The 6901-nt window shown below is 39.7% G+C and overlaps 1 pseudogene; it reads right to left on the reverse strand.

The window, feature by feature from the left end:
- Positions 1-4279: 4279 nt before the first annotated feature.
- LOC126176169 (tubulin beta-3 chain-like) lies at positions 4280-5395 on the reverse strand (annotated as a pseudogene).
- Positions 5396-6901: the final 1506 nt, after the last annotated feature.

Here is a 6901-nt window from a genome sequence, read left to right on the forward strand (position 1 = left end):
CAGTCTATCGTAATCTTTAATGCACAGTATATATGATGTAACTTAACAACACTCTAGTGTTTTATATAAATATGTGTGTCTCCTGAAGTTAACTGTAGCACTGATTGTTTCGACGGCCAACACCGCGGTTCCTGGTGTGTCCGCTGTGCCGTGCGTGTCCGGAGCAAGTATGGTGGGTCTGACACACCGGTGTCAATGTGTTCTTTTTTCCATTTCCAGGAGTGTATGTGTTGGTGAATAGCAGTATTCTTACGGTACTTAATTGCTTCTGAGGCGTCTGTGGTGGTGGAGCAGAATAGCAAGGTGGTTGGGAAAGACCACCTGTTGAGTGCTGCTGATACTCTGATAGAGCAAGCAGTGTTCAGTTGATCACATGTATGTCATGTTCCCAGCAGGTCTGCTAGTACTGGATCAGGGGCATGTTGCACTGTTGGAAACTTAATAAAAAACGTAAGTATAAACAAATATATTAATAAATGAGTAATGACTATGATGTTAATAATAGTAATATTAATGGGTGGACAAATAGTTACTTTCAAATGTGACTGTCTTCCTCTTCTCGTCCTGGCTGCAGGCAGTGACTGATCTCTGTTGCTGCTGCACGCGCTTCATGGTTATCCTTTCACTATGGCGCGTGACCCACAAAAAACTGCCTTTACGAACGCAACGCACACTGTTTCCTGTCAGCTACTGTCTCTCACCGTCCTCTGTAGAATATTGCCGTGGCATTCTGCACTACTTGTTGTGGTGTTCAGTCCAGAGACTGGTTTGATGCAGCTGTCAATGCTACTCTATCCTGTGCCAACTTCTTCATCTCCAAGTACTACTGCAACCTACATCCTTCTGAATTTGCTTAATGTAGTCATCTCTTGAACTCCCTCTACAATTTTTACCCTCCACACTGCCTCCCAATACTAAGTTGGTGAGCCTCGATGCCTCAGAACAAGTTCTACCAACCTATACCTTCTTCTAGTCAAGTTGTGCCACAAATTCCTCTTCGCCCCAATTCAATTCCGTACCTCCTCGTTAGTTACATATCTACCCATCTAATCTTCAGCATTCTTCTGTAGCACCACATTTAGAAAGCTTCTATTCTCTCTTGTCTAAACTGTTTATCGCCCATGTTCACTTCCATACATGACTACACTCCATACAAATACTTTCAGAAAGGACGTCCTGACAATTAAATCTGTACCTGGTATTAAAGAATTTATCTTCTTCAGAAACGCTTTTCGCGGCATTAATAGTCTGCATTTTATATCCTCACTATACGACCATCATCAGTTATTTTGCTTTCCCAACAGCAGAACTCATCGACTACTTTAAGTGTCTCGTTTCCTAATCTAATTCCTTCAGCATCATCTGATTTAACATTCCATTATCCTCGTTTTGCTTTTGTTAATTTTCATTTTATATCCTTCTTTCAAGACACAGTCCATTCCGCTCAGCTGTTCTTCCAAATCCTTCCCTGTCTCTGACAGACTTACAATGTCATCGGCAAACCTTAAAGCTTTTATTACTTAATTCCTATTCCACATTTTTCTTTTGTTTCCTTTACTGCGTGCTCAGTATACAGAATGAACAACATTGGGAATAGGTTACAACCTTGTCTCACTCCCTTCTCAACCACCGCTTTCCTTTCGTGCCATCTGCTTTCTGTACAAATTGTAAATAGCCTTTCGCTCCTGTGTTTTACTCCTGCCACCTTCAAGACTTGAAAGAGAGTATTCCAGCCAACATTATCGAAAGCTTTCTCTACGTCTTCAAAGTCACAATCCACATCTGGCCCTGGAAATGTCTTACAATTTAAATCCTGGTTCAGAAATCTCTGTCTTACCATTATATAATCTATCTGAAATCTTCGTGTCTCGTGGTCTCTTCCACGTATACAACCTTCATTGACGATTCTTAAACCAAGGGTTAGCTATGGTTAATTTACGCTCTGTGCAAAATTCTAGAAGGTGGATTCGTCTTTCATTCCTGACCCTCATTCCGTATTCACCTACTACTTTTCCTTTTCCTACTATCGAATTCCAGTTCCTCATGACTATTAAATTTTCGTCTCCCATCACTATCTAAATAATTTCTTTTATTTCATCATACATTTCTTCAATATCTTCGTCATCTGCGGAGCTAGTTGGCATATAAACTTGTACTATTGTGGTAGGCGTGGGCTTCGTGTCTATCTTGGCCACAATAATGCGTTCACTATGCTGTTTGTAGTAGCTTACCCGCACTCCTATTTTGTGTCCGTTATTAAACCGACTCCTGCATTACCCCTATTTGATTTTGTATTTATAACACTATATTCACCTGACCGGAAATCTTGTTCTTTCTGCCACTTAACAAACCTAATGTAACCTGCTCATCAGATATCTTTTACACGAGTTTTGAATTAACCTTTTGACGCATGATCCTAACGGAATTTGTATTTTATTTAATTCAAGCAAAAATGATGAGATTCTATTCAAAGCACAACGACATAGGAGAGCTCGATTTGTAATTGTGGTAAACACGCTGATACACTCCACTTGTGCACTGCACTGCGTGACTTAGCCATAGGCTTCATGACTGGTTCCATCATCAGAGTAGCATTGTGTATACTCTAAGAGAAGAGGTTTTTAACTCGCCTTTTGACAATGTCCCTGATGATAGCAATGTAGGAGCATTTTGGCACCTGCTGATCAGCCGACTTGCAGCGTGGCAGTTGATCTGAGAAAGTCTGTAGAATAAGTCGAAGGCGGGAGCGGTTTGCACAATAACGCATCGGAGTGCGGAAAGTAGACACGAACATTAATAACTGTTGATTCACTTTAGTTTTGCATAAAATGATCTAACGTATAGGGTATTATTTTATGGCCACAGTGCTGAATCAGAAAAGCAATGTCTAACTCGAGTGAAGTTGTGAAATCCTGTGAATGCTAATGTACTATGAATGAACTTTTAGTCGTAGTAGGGTTGTATCTTATGAACTGGAAGTATATTAAATACTGTGTGTAGCTCAAACTTTTCTGATTTGAAGACACCTATCTCATAATTTGTTATGTGTTACGAGGAGCACACAGCTATAGGTTTTTTTTTTTTTTTTTTTTTTTTTTTTACTTTTAAGGTAAGTGAAGCTTAATACTCAAATATCACTCTCCCAAAGCATTGCAATGCAATTGTCAAAAAATTCTAAAAAAAATGGACTTTGAGTTTATCTGACGGTGTTTAATACGCTGAAGTGAGGTCGACAAGCAGCGTGAATCTGTGCTTGAGTGCTCGCCCGACGCGTGAAGGAGCATGGGTTCGCTTCCTGCCAAATGAAATTTTTAAACAAAGATTCTTCTTCTATGAGCTTTCCCGTGGAGCGTAAAATACATAAAGACAGAAAAAAATTCATTTGTAATGTTTATCAAACAATCTTGATTAGCAAATTTTTACTATCGATAACTAAGAATTTGTGATAGGACTGAAAACTGGTATTTTGTGTACGACATGAATTAGAAATAAGAAGACTTGCATTTATCGTAAAAGTGACAATTAAGTGTGTTACGTAGTTCACATATGATCAATTTCATATTTGAATGACATAGGTACTACAGCTGAAAAAAAAAACAAAAACAACAGAAATAGTGAACGGAACAAGGCCTCATTCAGCAGTTTGTAGTCTCGAGTGCTGCTGACTTTTTTCCACCTTTGTGTTTTGTACGCTAAAGAGAAATGCTCATAGAGCATACACCTTTGTTTAAAAACGTTTTTGCGATGGGGATGGAACTCAGGCTCCTCCATATAGCGAGCGAGCATTCTACTGTAGAGCTATACTCCTTGTCGGAAAAAAAGAAAAAGTTCTGCCTCATTTTAGCTTACTAAACATGGTCGGGAATCTTCAAAGTCGATTTTTTCGAGAATTTTTGAGACTAGTGTCTAACTGCTTTTGGCAATGGATGTTTGAGTTCTGAGCTTCACATAGCATAAATATAAAAAATTACAAAAATCCGATTGTCCTGAGATCTCCTTGTTAGTTATGTGCATTAGTGATAGTAAGAGTTTGATAGGTCATATGTCACAATACTATAGTGACCTTGGGAGTAAAGCTACCTGCCAGTGCTGTCAGGATCGAGCGTCTCATGCCAAACCAATGCTACACTAAATTAAAGAAGCCCGTATTGAAGAACCGACATTAATCTAAAACCATCGTGAGGATTTACAGCGCTTGTATAGTTTGCAGATGATGATTGTCGGAAGATCAAAGCAAATCACAAAATGACGAAATATCTCGTGGGTGAACAGCCTGATGTCAGTGTCCAACTGGCACGCGACGGAAAACAGCAGTAGACTGCTGAGATATGCGCTTGAATAATTCCTCAGGAGCAATAGAATTTCCAGTGATCCAGCAGACATTTTGAGTTGGCGGGTTGGAAAGTCACACATTGCAGTTTTAACATTACGTGGGATCTATTCAAAAAGTAACTGCTGTTCTTATTTTGGATGAAGAGCATCTGTTCATCCTCTACTATCGTGGGTATTCTACCTCTGAAGATAGCAGCAACAAGTACCGATTAGTCGTGTAAGCTCTGGAACATTGAGGGCTCTATATTGTTCGCTGCCACGAGCCGCCAATGAGGCAAACTCAGCTATGGAAAAATGCAGACATAGCAAAGGAACAAGGTTCCCTACTAATATGGGTAAATCAGCAATCAGCTGTTCTGGTAGCCTCCGACAAGTCGTTACACCGGGCATCGTATGTTCGAAAGCAGATATCATACAGAGCACAGTTTGTTAATACAGTGTATTTCATCAGTATTTTCCACTCAATGACGCAATGACAATGTGGCGCTGTATGGTTACTCAGCTGTGGCGTAAACGTTGGGCGAAGGCTGAACTGAATAGGTATTCACAGTTCTATCTATGTGTTCTTCACGAATTTTTGAAATGAGCACTGTGGCTAAGCCTGAACCGGTGCCACCAACCAATGAATGTGTAGGCTGAAAGCCTTGTGGGCCGTTTCAGTTTTCGACCTCTTTCCGTAATATATCGATTACGGTATCTATAAGTTCAGTGCCCTCCACGTAATGATCTTTCGCCAAATTATTTCCACTTGCATTTTGTTCGAAAACCAAACTGTCTTACCGAAAAAGCAGGCGAACGGTCCCTGTATGTAGTGAATTCAGTTTTCTTGGCCCCAAGTATGCCAAAACTACGCGAGGGATTATTTTGCACCAAATGCGAGGCGGTAATAAATATCACCTCGTTCCACCTGGAAAACTGAATCTCCTTTTTAGGAACCTGCCGGTCAGTTTTTTTTCAGTTGAAATCGTTACGACTATGCTTATTTGTCATGAACTCAGTTTTCAGTCATACAGCAGTTGCTCCTTCAGAACTAACCTGTTTGATTTGCATATGGTGGTCGCATTGCTACATTGCTATTGAGTGACTTCATTTGATAATTAGAATCAGTAATTTTCAAACACTAAGAATTTCACTTATTCAATAACTTCAGCTTCAAGCTGGTAGCCGTTGTGCTACATAACAATTCAGAAGTATTTATCCACCTTTTCTGTAATTGAAAGTCCTCCAGATCAAACACAGTTATTATTCAGTTTAAAGTAAATTCAGGTTTTTTTGTGAAACATTAAATTCATTTGCTCCTTCAGAGCAAGCGATCAAATCTTCTTATCCATAGTTAGCACCGCCCATGGGCTTCGGTCCGACAGAGACGAGTGAGGTCAATAAGGGATATGTAGGAACTGAACTGATATCCGTACCCTTAGAGCAAACAACTCAGGTTGTCTCCTAAATCGTTTAAATACATTAAGAACAGCAGAGCGCCTCTAATGTACCTTGGGGAACCGCAGATATAACTTTGGTTTCGTTAAACATAAATTACTATGGACTGTGACCTTTCCGACAGGAAATAAAGAATCCAGTCGCAGAGCTGAGACGATACTCGATAGGTACCCAATTTGATTAGAAGCCACTTGTGAAGAACGATGTGAAAAGCCTTCTTGAAACCTGGAAATATGGAATCAACTTAAGACCCTGCGTGAAGAGTGAGCCTGTTTTGTTTTACAGGAGCAATGTTCTTTGTATTTGTGCTGGTGCAAGTAGATCGTTCATTTAGAGGAATTTCATAGTGTTAGAACACAGTGTAGTTTCCAAAATTTTGCTAAAAGTGAATGTAATTACGTAAGTCCGTAATCAGCGGATTACTTTTACTTTCTTTCTTCTGCGTTGGTGTGATCTGTGCAACTTTCCGGTCCTTAGGTTTGATCAAGCTAGTGGTTGTATTCGACTGCGGAAAACGGAACTACGTCATCAGTATACCCTGAAATGAACCTAACTGGTGCAGTTTCTGGACTGGATCACTTTCCTTTATTGATTTAAACTGCTTCACTACACCGAGCATATCTTCATCCAAACTACTCATGTTCGCAGTTGTTAATGTTTCGTATTCTGGAATATTAACTGCACCTTCTGTGCTGAAAGGATTTCGGAAAACAACGCTTAGTAACTTAGCTTTAGTGACGTTGTCGTAGGTAACATTACCACCGCTATCATGCAGTGACCGCATTCACTGTTTTTCAAAAGAAAATTATTTTCATTTGTTTGCTGCTGGTCAGTTTTGATGTATTGTCAATATCAAGCAAGTAGGCGTGATACCGACTGTACAGTCGAAATTGGCCAACGGCAAAAAAACAGTAAAATTTTACCATCTATGACAGACAATGTTTTGTTTTGAAAAACGTGTCAAGGCTGTGGAACAGTGCACATACAAGATTATCAAGCTATTTTTGTTCCTTGCCACTCGTCTGATCAGAATGTCTTTGAACTTTCTGCCCGATTTTGAGACTGAATCTTATTATGGGAACTGTTAAAAAGTATCTCGAGATTTTGCGTTCTTTGAAAGGTGGGATGTTTT

The sequence above is a fragment of the Schistocerca cancellata genome, chromosome 3, assembly GCF_023864275.1.
Source record: "Schistocerca cancellata isolate TAMUIC-IGC-003103 chromosome 3, iqSchCanc2.1, whole genome shotgun sequence".
NCBI lineage: Eukaryota > Metazoa > Arthropoda > Insecta > Orthoptera > Acrididae > Schistocerca > Schistocerca cancellata.